Here is a 14,942-nt window from a genome sequence, read left to right on the forward strand (position 1 = left end):
ACTGGACTGACCAGCAGAGGGCGCCCTCACCAGAGCAGGGATTGTTCAGACAGAAGCACAGACTCCAGAGGATGCACCGACTCCAGCTTCTTCTGGAGGAAAACTACCTGATCTCTGTGGGCCTCAGGTCCTCATTTGCAAAAGGTTTGGCCCTTCCATCACATGAACCCTGCAATCCAGCCACATCTCAAGCCAGGTCAAATGAGGCCCTGAATAAAAAAGGGGGACACAGGAGGCCGAGAGATACACGACAGGAACCTCAGATCTGGTGGACAAATCAATAATTACTCTAATCCACAATTCATCCCTCATGCTATATTTTTTTCTTTGTGGATTTGGGGATTTGGGGTGTAGAGTTAAAAACAGATGCTCCAGAGACAGGAAGATAAGATTCAAATCCTGGTTTCAGCATGAGGCGAGTCTGCTCTCTAGAAAATGGGATCATGAAATATTTCAGGTTGGAGAGTCTATTATAAGCATCAATGTAAGAGCATCCAAACTTGTAGAGAGTTTTTATAGGAGTTTATTTGAGGCCAAACCGATGACAACTGCTAGGAAGCAAGTTCTCAAGCACTCCTGACAGTTTTTCATTTTCTTTTATGCATTTGAAATTAAGGAGGGAAAGTAAGGACGGTTACATGAAGGTGGAAGAAAGCAAAGCGGGGATTGGATTACAGGAGAGTGAAGATTATGTGCTTTCTTGAGGGTGGTCAGGCTTTAGAAGGAGGATCAGAAAAGAGGCACTTCGAAGGTGTTCACCAAGAGGCACGAGAACAATGGCAGGGCTTGTTGAAGGCAAAGAGACACCTTTCACTAGAGACGTTATAGCCTGGGTGTGACTCCCCACCACGACCTGCCCAGTGAGGCATTTATGATCAGATCACCTGTGAGGTTACTTTCCGTAGAGCCCCTTTTCATCCACACCAGCTAATGAATGCCAACTTTGATCACATGCAAAAACTCTACGTACCCCCCACCCCATAACACTTTATGTTTTTTTTTTTATTATTGTTTACAGTTTGGTTTTTTTAATGGTAAAATATACAAAGAATGAACACAACTTTTAAGGGTAGGGTACCACTCAAAGAGTTTTTTGTTTTTTTACATTTTTTTTTTACTTTTAAAAGAATTTTTTTAATTATTATTTTTTTTTAATTTATTGGGGTGACAATTGTTAGTAAAATTACATAGATTTCAGGTGTACAATTCTGTATCACATCATCTATAAATTACATTGTGTGTTCACCACCCAGAGTCAGTTCTCCTTCCATCACCATATATTTGATCCCCCTTACCCTCATCTCTCACCCCCCAACCCCCTTACCCTCTTGTAACCACTAAACTACGTTCCCCAGATTTTCAAAACCCGGTGGCCATCTTGTGGTTACTGATTGTTTTATAATCCCCTCACCTCCCCCCTAACCCCCCCCCGCCCATCTAGCAACCCTCAGATTTTCCTCTTTGTCTCCAAAACTGTTTCTGATTAGTTCATTCACTTATTCTTTTCTTTAGATTCCGCAAATAAGTGAGATCATACGGTACTTATCTTTCTCTGTCTGACTTATTTCACTTAACATAATGTTCTCCAGGTCCATGCATGTTGTTGCAAATGGTAAGATTTCTTTCTTCTTTATGGCTGCGTAATACTCCATTGTATAAATGTACCACAGTTTCTTAATCCAGTCATCTACCGATGGGCATTTTGGTTGTTTCTATGTCTTGGCTATTGTGTATAGTGCTGCAATAAACATAGGAGTGCATAAAGATTTTTGAATTGGAGTTTTGGATTTCTCCGGATAGATACCTAGGAGTGGAATTACTGGATCATAGGGTAGTTCCATTTTCAGATTTTTGAGATACCTCCATACTGTTTTCCATAGTGGCTGCACCAATCTGCAATCCCACCAACAGTGCACAGGCGTTCCCTTTTCTCCACATCCGCGCCAGCACTTGTTGTTTGTTGATTTATTGATGATAGCCATTTTGACTGGGGTGAGGTGGTATGTCATTGTGGTTTTTATTTGCATTTCTCTGATGGTTAGTGAGGTTGAGCATTTCTTCATATGTCTGTTTGCCATCTGTATGTCCTTTTTAGAAAAATGTCTCTTCAAGTCCTCTGCCCATTTTTTAATTGGGTCGTTTGTTTTTCTGGAATTCAGTTGAGTGAGTTTTTTATAGATTTGTGATATTAATCCCTTATCAGATATATCATTGGCAAATATCTTTTCCCATTCAGTAGGATCCCTTTTTGTTTTATTGATGGTTTTCTTTGCTGTGAAAAAACTTTTTAGTTTGATATAATCCCACATGTTTATTTTTTCTCTTACTTCCCTCGTGTGAGGGGATATATCAGTAAAAATCCTACCCCGGGTAATGTCTGTGAAGTTTCTTCCTATATTTTCTTCTAGGTATTTTATGGTTTCAGATCTTACACTTAAGTCTTTAAGCCATTTTGAATTTGTTTTTGTATATGGTGTAAGGAGGTGGTCCAGCTTCATTTTTTTGCATGTGTCTGTCCAGGTTTCCCAGCACCATTTATTGAATAGACTGTCTTTACCCCATCGTACATTCTTGCTTCCATTGTCGTAGATTAAATGGCCATATAGGCATGGATTTATTTCTGGACTCTCTATTCTGTTCCATTGATCTCTGTGTCTGTTTTTATGCCAGTACCATGCTGTTTTGATTACTGTAGCCTTATAGTATAATTTGAAGTCAGGTATTGTTATACCTCCCACTTTGTTCTTATTTCTCAAGATTGCTGAGGCTATCTGGGGTCTTTTATGGTCCCATATAAATTTTAGGATTATATGTTCTATTTCTGTGAAAAACGTCGTTGGTAGTTTGATAGGAATTGCGTTGAATATGTAATTGCCTTAGGCAGTATGGACATTTTAACTATATTAATTCTTCCTATCCTTGAACATGGTATGTGTTTCCATCTATTTTTATCTTCTTTCATTCCTTTCTTCAGTGTCTTATAATTTTCTGAGTACAGATCTTTTACTTCTTTAGTTAAATTTATTCCCAGGTATTTTATAGTCTTTGGAGCAATTGTAAATGGGACTGTTTTTTTAATTTCTCCTTCTAATGTTTTATTATTGGTATATACAAATGCAACTGATTTCTGAATATTAATTTTGTATCCTGCTACTTTACTAAATTCATCTATCAGCTCTAATAGCTTCTTGGTGGAGTCTTTAGGGTTCTCTATATATAGTATCATATTATCTGCATATAATGACAATTTTACTTCCTCCTTACCAATTTGGATGCCTTTTATTTCTTTTTTTTGTCTGATTGCTGTGGCTAGAACTTCCAGCACTATGTTGAATAGAAGCGGAGATAGTGGGCAATCTTGCCTTGTCCCTGATCTCAGGGGGAATGGTTTTAGCTTTTCCCCATTGAGTATGATGTTAGCTGTGGGTTTGTCATATATGGCCTTTATTATGTTGAGATATGATCCCTCTATTCCCACTTTCTTATGGTTTTTATCATAAATGGCTGTTGGATTTTATCAAATGCTTTTTCTGCATCTATTGATATGATCATGTGATTTTTATTTTTCATTTTGTTAATGTGGTGTATCACATTAATTGATTTGCGGATGTTGAACCACCCTTGCATACCAGGGATGAATCCCACTTGATCATGGTGTATGATCTTTTTAATGTAACACTTTATGTTCTTGATGTCAGGATTTGATTGTGTATCCATCAAAAAATTGTTGTTTTAATACTTTTGTCTGTTAACTTTTATGCTCAAATTAAAAGTGGTAACAACGTTTCAGTCAATGACAGACCACATATACAACGGTGACACACCACATAGCCTAGGTGTGTGGTAGACAGTACCACCCAGGTTTGTGTACGTGTGCTCTGTGGTGTCCCCACAGCGACAAAATCGCCTAATGACACAGTTCTCAGAACTCATTAAGTAGTGCACGGCTGTGTTTAACATCCTGTCATTTCAACTTGAAGAACTCTTTTAGGCATTTCTTGTAAGGCATTGTGATGAGTGGAATGAGCAAGTCACAGAAGGACAAACGCTTTGTGATTCCACATATAGGAAGTGTTGAAAATACTCAAATTCATAGAAGCAGAGAATAGCGTGGTGGCTGCCGGGGGCTGGAGGGAGGCGAAGTGGGGAGTTGCTGTTCAACACGTATAAAGTTTCACTTAAGCAAGATGAATAATCCTAGAAACCAGCTGTTTGTCATAGTGTCTGTGGCTACCAATACTGTATTGTGCACTTAAAAATGTCGTTAAGAGGGTCGGCCGGGTGGCTGTTTCGTACAGCGCAGTGCTCATAGGTCGCCGGTTTGATTCCTACATGGGCCAGTGAGCTGTGCCCTCTCCAAGTAGAGTGAAAAAAATTTAAGAAAGTAGATCTTATGTTAAGTTTCCTTACAACAAACAAACAAACACACGAAAAACATGAGGCACAGGGACACTTTGAGAGGTGATGGATATATTTCTTACCTTGATTGTGGTCATGGTTTAAACAGGTGTATCCACATGTCCAAACTCATCGAATTGTATGCATTAAATATGTACCATTTTTGTATATCAATTATACCTCAACAATCTGTTTTAAATAGAGACACATCTATGAACTTCATCATCACTCTTGCGATGGAAGGGGATCATTAATCTGGATCTCAGCGGGTGGTATAAGGCTCAAAGGATCTATTATAAGTATTTAGAACCGTAATTAATTGACACTAAATACTCATTAACATGCCTCAAACAATTAACTGGACATTTCCAGCTAATTATCCAGTGTCAGACGACCTTTCGCCTGATTCCCATAGCTGTTCAGTTGAAGAGGACCAGAAATGGAAGGGTCATTACTGCCATCTGGTGGCCAAAACCTGAATTGCTGCCTGTGCAGATTGCCACGGAAAGCCGGTTACCGCAGTCAAGAACAAACTCACTCATCCTCTTTTGCGGAGATGAGGTTTCACAGTAGGTTTCTATTTTGGTTTGCTGGGCATTGGATGGGAGGGTGTTACAAGGTAGGTTTTTAGGAACCTCTGCAAAGAGAGCTAGAGTGAGAGCAAGAGACAGAGAGACACAGAAGAAGAGAGACTTTCTGGTACTTCGTAAGAAATTGGGCAATAAAACCTTCCTGAAACTGATAGAAACCATTTCCTGAATTCATTGTGTCCCCCAGACACAAATTGCTCTTCCAGCTACAGAACAGACAGGAGTCCGAGTGACGTCAGGCAGCTCAGGACGCACACATACGGCTGCTCAGGAAAGAAACAGCCACAGCGGTGAAACTTGACTTGGAGGGGCTCCCCAAAGCAAAAGCATCCATAAGAAAAAGACTGACCTGAGGGGCCAGATCCAGAGGATATTTGCACTGTGAATTCGAAGGAGAGTTTGGAACAGCCTTCATCCATTATTCAAGCATTTATTCACGGAATCCTATACTGAGCATGCGCTGACCAGGCCCTGCCCTGACGTGCTGGTTGATGGAGAGAGGTTGGAGACATGGCCCCGGACATGGGCGGATAAACCCCAGAGAATTAGTAGTATGCTTTGTGTTCTAGACACCCGTGTTCCCATCCTGTTTCTGTACTTCTTAGCAGAGGTAATATGCCAGCGTGATTACGGGCAGTGCCGCACTGATACCTGCCTTTGTTCCTGGTACACAAAGCAGGTACCAAAGGTCAAGACATGGGCAGGCAGCCAGGAGAAGGGGAGCAGGTCTTGCCTTCCCAGGTTCTTGGGGATGTGCATTGCCCTCTCTGGACTGCAGTGTCCCCCTCTGAAAAATAAGGAAGGGAGCTAATCTCCCAACACAGCCCAGCTCTGATAAAGAGCAGGGCTGGTGTTCCTCTTCTGTGCGCACACACCCATGTCATCTTACCTTCCTGTGTGAACTTCCCCTTGACCCGACAGCTCTTGGTTCCTTGAAAGAGGGAACCTAGACACCAGACAATCCTAGAAAATGGCTCAGCCAGTCCCATTCCTGAGCTGCAGCCGCCCCTCCCTTCTGGAGGTGAGCTGGTAGGGCAGGCGGCTGAAGTCCAGCCTCTCACCCCCAGGGCCTCAAGCTGACCTCCCGGATTTCAAGCTAGAAGTAATGATACAGAAGGGCTTCTACAGCCCTGCACCCTGCACCATCTCCTACCCGTGGGGTGGCTGGAATGACACCACACCGGCTGTGGCTACTGGTTCCAGAACAGAGACAAGCCTGGTAAGGACGCCCTAGTGTCTACAAGCCACCTAGATCGAATACTACATGTCAAGACTCAGAGAGAATTCCATCTCCTCGGGGACCTGGGGGAATACAACTGTGCTTTAAGCATCAGCGACACCTGGACGATGGAGAGGGGACAAACTTCTTACAACTGCAAAGAAGAAACAGTATATAGTTACGTCCATGGCTTGATCTCTGCATGTGACAGGTATGGACCTGCTCATCAAAAGGACAAGGACGGAGGGAACATGGGGACCCCATGGAGCCTGAGCGCTATAGACTGAATGGCTCCCGTGCAAATTCATAGGCTGAAGGCTTAACTCCCAACACGACTGTCAGTTCAGAGATAGTTGAGATTAAGTAAGTTCATGAGAATAGTGGGCTTATAAAAACAGGAGGAGAGGGAATGATTTCCTCTTTCTCTTTCCATGAGCATCGGACGTGGGTATGTAGGGAGAAGTTGGCCGCCAGCCAGGAAGCGGGCTCTGACTAGGAGTCAAATATACTCACCCCTTGACTTTGGACTTGCCAACCTCCAGAACTGCGAGAAGTAAGTGTCTGTGGTTTAAGCCGCCCAGTCAATGGTATGTGGTTATGGAAGCCTGAGCTGACCAGGTTTCTTGTCAGCCTGAGGCACGGTTCAAACAAAAGCATCCGATTGTCCGTGGGAACCAGATGGCACCACTCCCTCTTGTTACTCAGAGCCTCCTCCCACAGCCCTGGGGTCTTCATTGCTGTTCCTGAGTACAGCCCTCAGGGGGCCTGCACGGAGTGGGGTCATCCTCCTGGGATGGTGAGTTCTTGTGATTCATAACGTGCTGGCAATCTCATTTGTTCAGTATTGGGGGCCACATGCTCAGTCTTCCCCATTACCCTGGGGCAGGAATCCTCCCCCACCGATGGGGTGAATAGGAGGCCTTCAAAACGTCCTGGAGGCCACACCCTGAGCCCCTGCCAGCCCTCAATGTCCAGAGTCCTGAGCTGTCCCAGGGAGGAGCTGGAGACAGAGGAACGTTCACTGCTGAATGTGGCACCTGCTGGTACCCAGGTCCCCCAGCCGGTCTGTGTGGAGTGAGAGTCAGGAAGCTGGTGGCTGGGCTGCTCCTGCTGGGCAGGTATGAGACAGGACGGAAGTGGTAGGAGCTACTTCAGGCTGGTGATGACCTCCGCACAGCTGGTATGAGGCCCCACAGCTCAAGCCTGTTCTCAGGTTCAGCTTCAGGAGTGCCAGCGACATGGACCATCTCTGTCCTGCTGTGGCCAGGACAGGGGTGTGTAGTGGGCTTTCCTGGGGATCCTGGTCCTAGAGGTGATGGGACCAGGATGAAGGGCCTGGAGTCTGTCCAGCATGTGGGACGCGGGGGATCCGGGGATGAGAGACGCAGGAAAGGGGAAGCGGGGCTAGCCCAGGGCTGGCGGGACAGCAGCTAAACATGCCCTCCTTTGTGCAGCTCTGCTGACCCCTCCACGGGGAGGATTTGAGTGCTCCCTGCACTGCGTCCCACAATAGCCCAGGCAGACAGGGCTAGGGGCTTCCTGAGGTCCATGTGTGTCTGTTCACCCCCAACCCCAGCCCCAGCACAGGGCCAGCTCATAGGCGATGTCCAGTGAATGCTGTAGGAAGGGATGAGCCGGTGTTGCCACGCGGAGCTCAGAGAGTTGACGGCAAGAAGAGAGGGGGCAGCTTCAGAAGCCTTTTAAGCGTCTGCACTGCGGAAAGCCACCACCATCAGAGGGCATAGGTGTGGCGTAGGAGGCCGACCAGGAGACAGGGAAGTGAAAAATGAGGGCATTGTGAAGTGTCAGGTGAGCAGGGAGAATGCAGGGCACGTTGGGAAGTGCTCTCCCGCTTCCCTCTCTGTGATTCTGCCTCCTGATTGACCCTGGGCCCACAGCAGGGTCCCATAGCTGGGAATCTTCGTTCTTGTCCCTTGAGAGACCGGGCCATGTCCATGCATTTGGGTCCCTTGTGGCCAAGAGCAACCAGCTGACAGGGCCTCCAGCCCCTACCAGGCATGTCCTATAGATTGCCTGTCTCTCTCTGGATAGGTGACATCTCAGGGCGTGAATGGCGTCTGCTGTGTCTCTTCAGCCTCCAGCCCCCACACAGGGCATATGCTCACTCTGTGTTTGAGTGAATGAGTGAGTGAGTGGATGTCTGAATGAATGGCTGCCTCCTACAATACATATGAGACTCCTACTCGTATTTTATGTGCCACACACCCAAACAGAACGCCCGACACCCCAAGCCTGGAAGAACTGCCTTCCTCTGGGGTGTAGACTGGGGCTTCTTGGCACTGAGGCCCTTTAGGCCGTATGATGCTTGTCAGGGGCCGTCCTGTGCACCGTACGATGTTCAGAAGCGTCTCTGGATTCTACCCACTAGCTGCCAGCCGCACCCTCCTCCCAAGCTGTGACAATGTGTCCACATATTGCCAAGAGTCCCCTGGGTGGGCAGGTTCAGAAGCACAGGCATAGACAACACCGTGACCCTTGGGCCAGGCCAGGAAGTGGCCGCTCCATGGTGCAAACGGCTCCAACAGCACCTCAGCCTCGGCAGCAGGACTCAGACACCCATCGTTTCTCATGACACGAATCTGCAGAGGCCGCTGCTGCCCACCCCCCAGCCCCATAGGCCAGGACGGGCCTCACCCAGGTCCAGAAACTGGTGGACAGGGCCCACGTCCCTGGTCCAAGCTCCAGTGCTGAAGAGAAGTGCCCGAGATGGGACAGGACCTGGGGTCTGCTCCCTGTCTGCTCCTCTCTAGGAGGGTCTCCAGGTCTCCGAGTTGTGGGGTGTCCACAGCTCTGTGCAGAAGGGGGATGAGCTCCATCTCTGAGGATCCTCTTCTGTGAACCAGGAGGCCCACACTCCGCCCCAGCTTCTGTGGTTCCCCCCAGGTCCCCTCCCCCGGCCTTCCTTCTCTTTTCTCCCACAGGAGCCCAGAAACCGTGTGGTAGAGATGCTGCTGCTGCTTCTGTCCCTGCTGTGAGCAGGTGAGTGGTCAAGGGGAGGGGGCTCTGCTGACCCTCCTTTCCCCACAGGGTCCCTGGCTCAGGATGAAGGATACTGGCTGAGAGTGAAGGAGTCTGTGACGGTGCAGGAGGGCCTGTGTGTCTTTGCGCCCTGCGCTGCCATCTATCCCCAGTACCAGTGGCAAGACTCTGACCAAGCTCATGGCTACTGGTTCCAGGAAGGGGCCAGTACAGATCAAGATGCTTCTGTGGCCACAAAAAAGCCAGGTCGTAAAGTGCAGGAGGAGACCCAGGGCCGATTCCACCTCCTTGGGGACCCTCAGAACTACAACTGCTCCCTGGACATCACAGAAGCTAAGAGGAGGGACGAAGGAAATTATTTTTTTCGGGTGGAGAGAGAGATATGTTATGGAGTTACACATCTAACTTGCTCTCCGTGCGTGTGACAGGTAAGGAATGGGCTCTAGGAGAGGCCACAGGGGAAGGACACAGGGGTTCAGGACAGGGCTGGGATGTACCCCCTCCTAGGAGGGTGCGGGGGGTCCAGCGTGTCTGGTCTCAGAGGGAGGAGCTGGACCAAAGCCCGAGGCGTCTCTCGGGGCCACACCTGGGACCCTCCCTCCTGATCCCGTGTCTCCCCCTTCTCACCAGCCCTGACCCTCAGGCCCCACATCTCCTTCCCGGGCTCCCTGGAGTCTGGCCGCCCCAGGAACCTGACCTGCTCTGTGCCCTGGGCCTGTGAGCGGGGCACGCCCCCCATCTTCTCCTGGACCTCAGCTGCCCTCGCCACCCTGGGCCCCAGGACCCTCCTCTCCTCCATGATCACCCTCACCCCACGGCCCCAGGACCACGGCACTAACCTCACCTGTCAGGTGAAGTTCCCTGTAGCTGGTGTGACCGTGGAGAGAACCATCCAGCTCAATGTCACCTGTGAGAGCTGGGCCAGGAAGCCGGGGTCTCTGGTGGGGTCCTGAGGGCAGTGGGGATGGGGGTTCCCATTATTCTCTGAGGCTGGGGTGGGAGTGGGATGCCTGGGGTCCCAAACACAGCATGAGAAGCTGCCTCACTCCTCAGCCCCCTGCTGCCTGGTTTCTTGCCTCTCTGTCTCCTAAGACAACTTCCACATGGACATCAGGGGCCTCTTCGTCCATAAATAAGGGCTCCCTGTACTATCCTGACTCTCTTTGCCCTGTCTGCGAAAACCTACTCTCTCTGGTCTTCCTACATCTTAAGTCAAACTATTATATATCAATACCAGGAGCCTTTTGCTCCACAGCTCTATCTTTTCTCTGCAAACTTATCCTTAAATGAGCTCAGTACAACTGAGCTCTAACTAAATTCTTCAGTGCAACAGCACTGCAGCTTCCATCTCTGCCCTGATGCCTCCCTCAGCAGGACAGACAGACATGCAGAAGAATCCTTTTGGATGAACTAGGAAACAGAGAGACGCATATGAGGTCTGACAATTAAGTTTGCGAACTCATCCTTAAAAAAGTGCTACACACCTCTTTGCTGAATATCACTACGGTCACCTTCGAAGTCCTCCCCTTGGGAAGCTATGCACCGATGCCAGTGCCTAGTCCATCCTTCAAAGCAATTTTGGAAATCTTTTTCTGGAAAAGCCATCAGAGCTGTCGTTGTATTACCTTTGATGTCCTGAATGTCATCAAAATGCCTTCCTTTCAATATTTCCTTTATCTTCTGGTAAAGAAAGAAGTCATTGGGAACCAGATCAGGTAAGTAGGGAGGATGTTCCAATACAGTTATTTGTTTACTGGCTAAAAACTCCCTCACACACCGTGCCGTGTGAGCTGGTGCGTTGTCGTGATGCAAAAGCCATGAATTGCTAGCAAAAATTTCAGGTCGTCCAACTTTCTCTGAAGCCTTTTCAGCACTTCCAAATAGTAAACTAGGTTAACTGTGTGTCCAATTGGTACAAATTCATAGTGAATAATCTCTCTGATGTCAAAAAAAGGTTAGCACCATCGGTGCAACAAGTTGGCGAACTGAATTGTCAGAGAACACCAGCCCACTCCTTGTCCCCAAATCCTTTCCTCCTAGGTGAGCCATACATTTTCACCAGTCCAGGTCTTGGACCCCATGCTTAAGAGGTCAGACCCCTTTCAGAGCTGGGCGATTTCTGAGCTCAGGACCCAGCCCTATTTCAGCACCTCGGACAGCACCACCGTGTTGCCTGGAGCCACCAGGTGTACAATCTCATATCTCGGGAGGACAGGCATCCCCTTCTTTGCTGAGCCACCTTCATTGCATCCCAGGCAAATTAGTCCAAGATAATGCTGGAAGAGAAGGGAGGGTTCACTATATCCTAGCAAATGAAGGACCTGGACAGACACCTCATCTCAGGTCATCAACCCACAATGCTGGGAATTTGGCATCAACTGTTTGATGTACGATGTATCCTGGAGCTTGCATGATCATGGAAAACTATCCAGCTCAATGTCTCTTATGAGTGTGGGGCCCAGACTCCTAGGATCCTGAACACAGCAGGGAGTCCAAAGAGAGTTCACGGCTTGGGATACTCAGTGCCTGTTTCCTGGGGACCAGACTGACGAGAGGGGCAAGAGGAATTTCATAACCCCCCGTCTTTACCGTTTCTGCGGCTCTAGAAGTGGGGAAGGCCAACTCTTATTACATCTTTAACCACTGAAGAGGGAACTGTTATGTTTCTGCCCCCGACACTCCATCCCCCTGGACATCATGCCTTTCAGGAACATAGCACAGGTGAGAAGGAATCTTTCCTCTCTGGGACTAGTTGGGAGTGGGGTCTCTGCCACCCCACAGCAAAGCTGGATTCCCAAGTGACATGATGGGAAGCATGAGATCAGACGTGGGATGTCCGCATCCCCCACCGTCAGCTTTCTGCCCACACACCCTCCTGATCAAACTCAAGAGCTCCACTGAAGTCCCCTCAGACATCACAAGCTGACGCCTTGGGGGCTAAGGGCTGGCAGTATCAGCACCAGTATTCAGAGGACAGATGCCAGTGAGGAATCCCACAGGGCGTCCGGCCCTGTCCTGCCGCCCAGAGCTGCCCGTGGTCAAGGGAGACTTCAAACTGGTTCTCACGGAGCAAATGTATCTCTAGTTAATTGGTTATAAATAATTTCATGGAAATTCTTTGCTGTAGGGAAAAAATGTAGGATTTAGAATAGGTGAAACTTGGATCCTGGTTTCTCCACTAGTAAGAAGGTGATGATTTGAAAGTTAGTCACTTTCTCTCTCTGTTTCTCAGTGTCCTGCTCCGTAAAGTGGGGGGGACGATAAACCCCATCTCACAAGGTACACATACATGTAAACCACCATCTACAGCTCCTGGGACCAGGTGTGTGTTCATTGTGTGCAGGTTCTTTATCTCTGCAAATTCAAGTTTCTGCAGACAATGTCTCATGATGTAGCAGTGCCAAGACCCTTCATGGATTAAATGAACACATGCCCCTTAAACAAAAGGAGCTAAACTTGCACCAGCAACATTCAAACCAGGAAATGAAGAAAACAGCACACCATGCACTCCCAAATGGGAAAGAAACAGACGTTTTTAGTGTGACACTGAAAATTTTCTGATGCTAAATAATTATCTCTTCTCCAGAAGCAGAAATATAGGGGGAAATGTTGGGCTGACAGAACCCTGAGAATTTTCACTGAGATTCCCCGATAGACACATATGCTCATTCGTATGAGTGGACAGACATGAATAAAATCAATAAAAAGACTTCCAGAGAAGAAGCCTAACATATCATTGATTGTATATTTGCAGGTCACAAGAGCTTTCTGTCTTCCAACTTCTGAGCTGGGGTTCGAGCACAAACCCCAATGCAAGATACACCTGTGGGTTGGTGGAGAGGACCCCAGTGAAGGTAGGAGTCTCAGAAAAGAGAGTAGAGTCCTGCACCCCAGGAGCTGTGTGTGTTGAAACCTTTTTGAGTTTTACCCTGTTTTTCTCCCCTTGATCTCCCTCAAACCCAAACATTTAGGTCTCAGAGAAGTTGATTGAAAGCAACACCCACTCCCCTGACATTAGCGCAGAATTGAGACACAAGATACAATGTCTGGACTGACGGCCTGTGTCAAGCTTGAGAATATGAAATGTAATCACATGAATACTGTACATACATACTACTCTGTTTTTGGTTCTATTCCGGCGCTCAATGCATTGGATGACGCCGCCCCACCTGGGGAAGGGTGACCCACTGTACTGAACCCACTGATTTAAATGCTAGTCTCATCTGGAAATACCCTCAGAGACACACCCACAATAATGTGTATTCTGGGCATCCTGTGGGCCCAGATAAGTCTGTACTTAAATTAACCATCACACTGTCCTAGAAGGCCACACACACACACACACACACACACACAGCTGGGCATTGAACACTGTGTATTGAGATGGACCATACACCTATTGTTTGGGCAATTCATTTGCTCACTCTGGACCTCGGTGTCTTTTTCTGCAAATTGAAGAAGTGCGTCTAGAAGGTCCCTGTCATGCAGGGTGTCATGCGGGGTCTCTGGTCCCACTCCCCACATAAGAACGCAGGACACGGTGAGGCCAAACAGGAACACCCACGGAGCCATAGATAGGGGAGTCACACCACTATATTCTCACTGGTGGCTGGGTTGGAGATACAGGAAGCAGGAGCCACACTATCTGCAGCCTGCCATCCACCTCTCTGCCAACCAACCTCACTTGCTAGCTGCAATCTGCTGTGCTAACTGCAATCAGCTCTTGCTAGCTCAGCCACCACCTTCTTGCTAGCCCCCATTTGCTGCTAGTGTCGCCACAGCAGTTATATTAGTGGCCAATGGCTCACTGGTTACAGCTGACGGCCAACTAGCCACAGCGGATGGCCTTCCAATCACAGTTGATGGCCATTTACTACCCGAGCCAGCACCTTTCCACGTGAGGCCGAGAGCCTGGAAACTGCACTCCTGGCTCTGTCCCCACGGTTACAATTTCCTCTGTTGCACACAATCAGATTATCTGTCATTTCCCCTTTCATGTATCTCCTTCCTGTTCTTCCCCTTTTCTTTGCAAATTGGGCATGATAGGAACAGACTGGGTATATCCCAGCCGTTCTGACCACAGAGATGCTGCAACTTCCTCTGTAGGGAGAGAATGAGTTGGCCAGGACAGGGAGCCCAGGAGGGGATGAGATGCCGGCTGAAAACGCAGGAATTGGTGATCTGTGGGAGCCTGTGTTCAGGCTGAAACCCTGCACCTTCCCTTCTCAATGATCCCAGCGCTGACTCCACTCCAGGTTGTGGGAAGGGGATAGAATAGGATGGGCAGATTCATGAACTTGGATGGAAGGAAACAGACTAATTTATTTCTAAGTATGCAAAGTCTTAAGAAAGACATATGCAAAGCCATAGTATCAAAAGCAGCATGCTGGGATGATAAAAATATGAAGAGAAGCCAGGAAACAATTAGCTTTAAAGCCAGGCTAAGGGCTCCTGTGGGGGGATGTCGTGCGGGGTGTCAGGCGGGGTTTCTGGTCCCACTCCCCACATAAGAACGCAGGACATGATGAGGCCAAAAAGGAACACCCACGGAGCCATAGGTACGGGAGTCATACCACCATATTCTCACTGGCAGCACTATACTCTCACTGGAGGCTGGATCCACACTGTCCGCAACCCACCATCCTAACTGCAATCCACGCTTGCCAGCTCAGCCACCATCTTCTTTCTAGCCCCCACTTTTTTCTGCTAGCCTAGCCACGGCAGTTATATTCATG

General features: G+C 48.0%; 1 pseudogene; it reads left to right on the plus strand.

Annotated features, from left to right (window-relative positions):
* The first annotated feature begins 9,173 nt into the window (after positions 1 to 9,173).
* LOC117035406 (myeloid cell surface antigen CD33-like) lies at positions 9,174 to 10,160 on the plus strand (annotated as a pseudogene).
* Positions 10,161 to 14,942: the final 4,782 nt, after the last annotated feature.

Source organism: Rhinolophus ferrumequinum, chromosome 15 (genome assembly GCF_004115265.2).
Source record: "Rhinolophus ferrumequinum isolate MPI-CBG mRhiFer1 chromosome 15, mRhiFer1_v1.p, whole genome shotgun sequence".
Lineage (NCBI taxonomy): Eukaryota > Metazoa > Chordata > Mammalia > Chiroptera > Rhinolophidae > Rhinolophus > Rhinolophus ferrumequinum.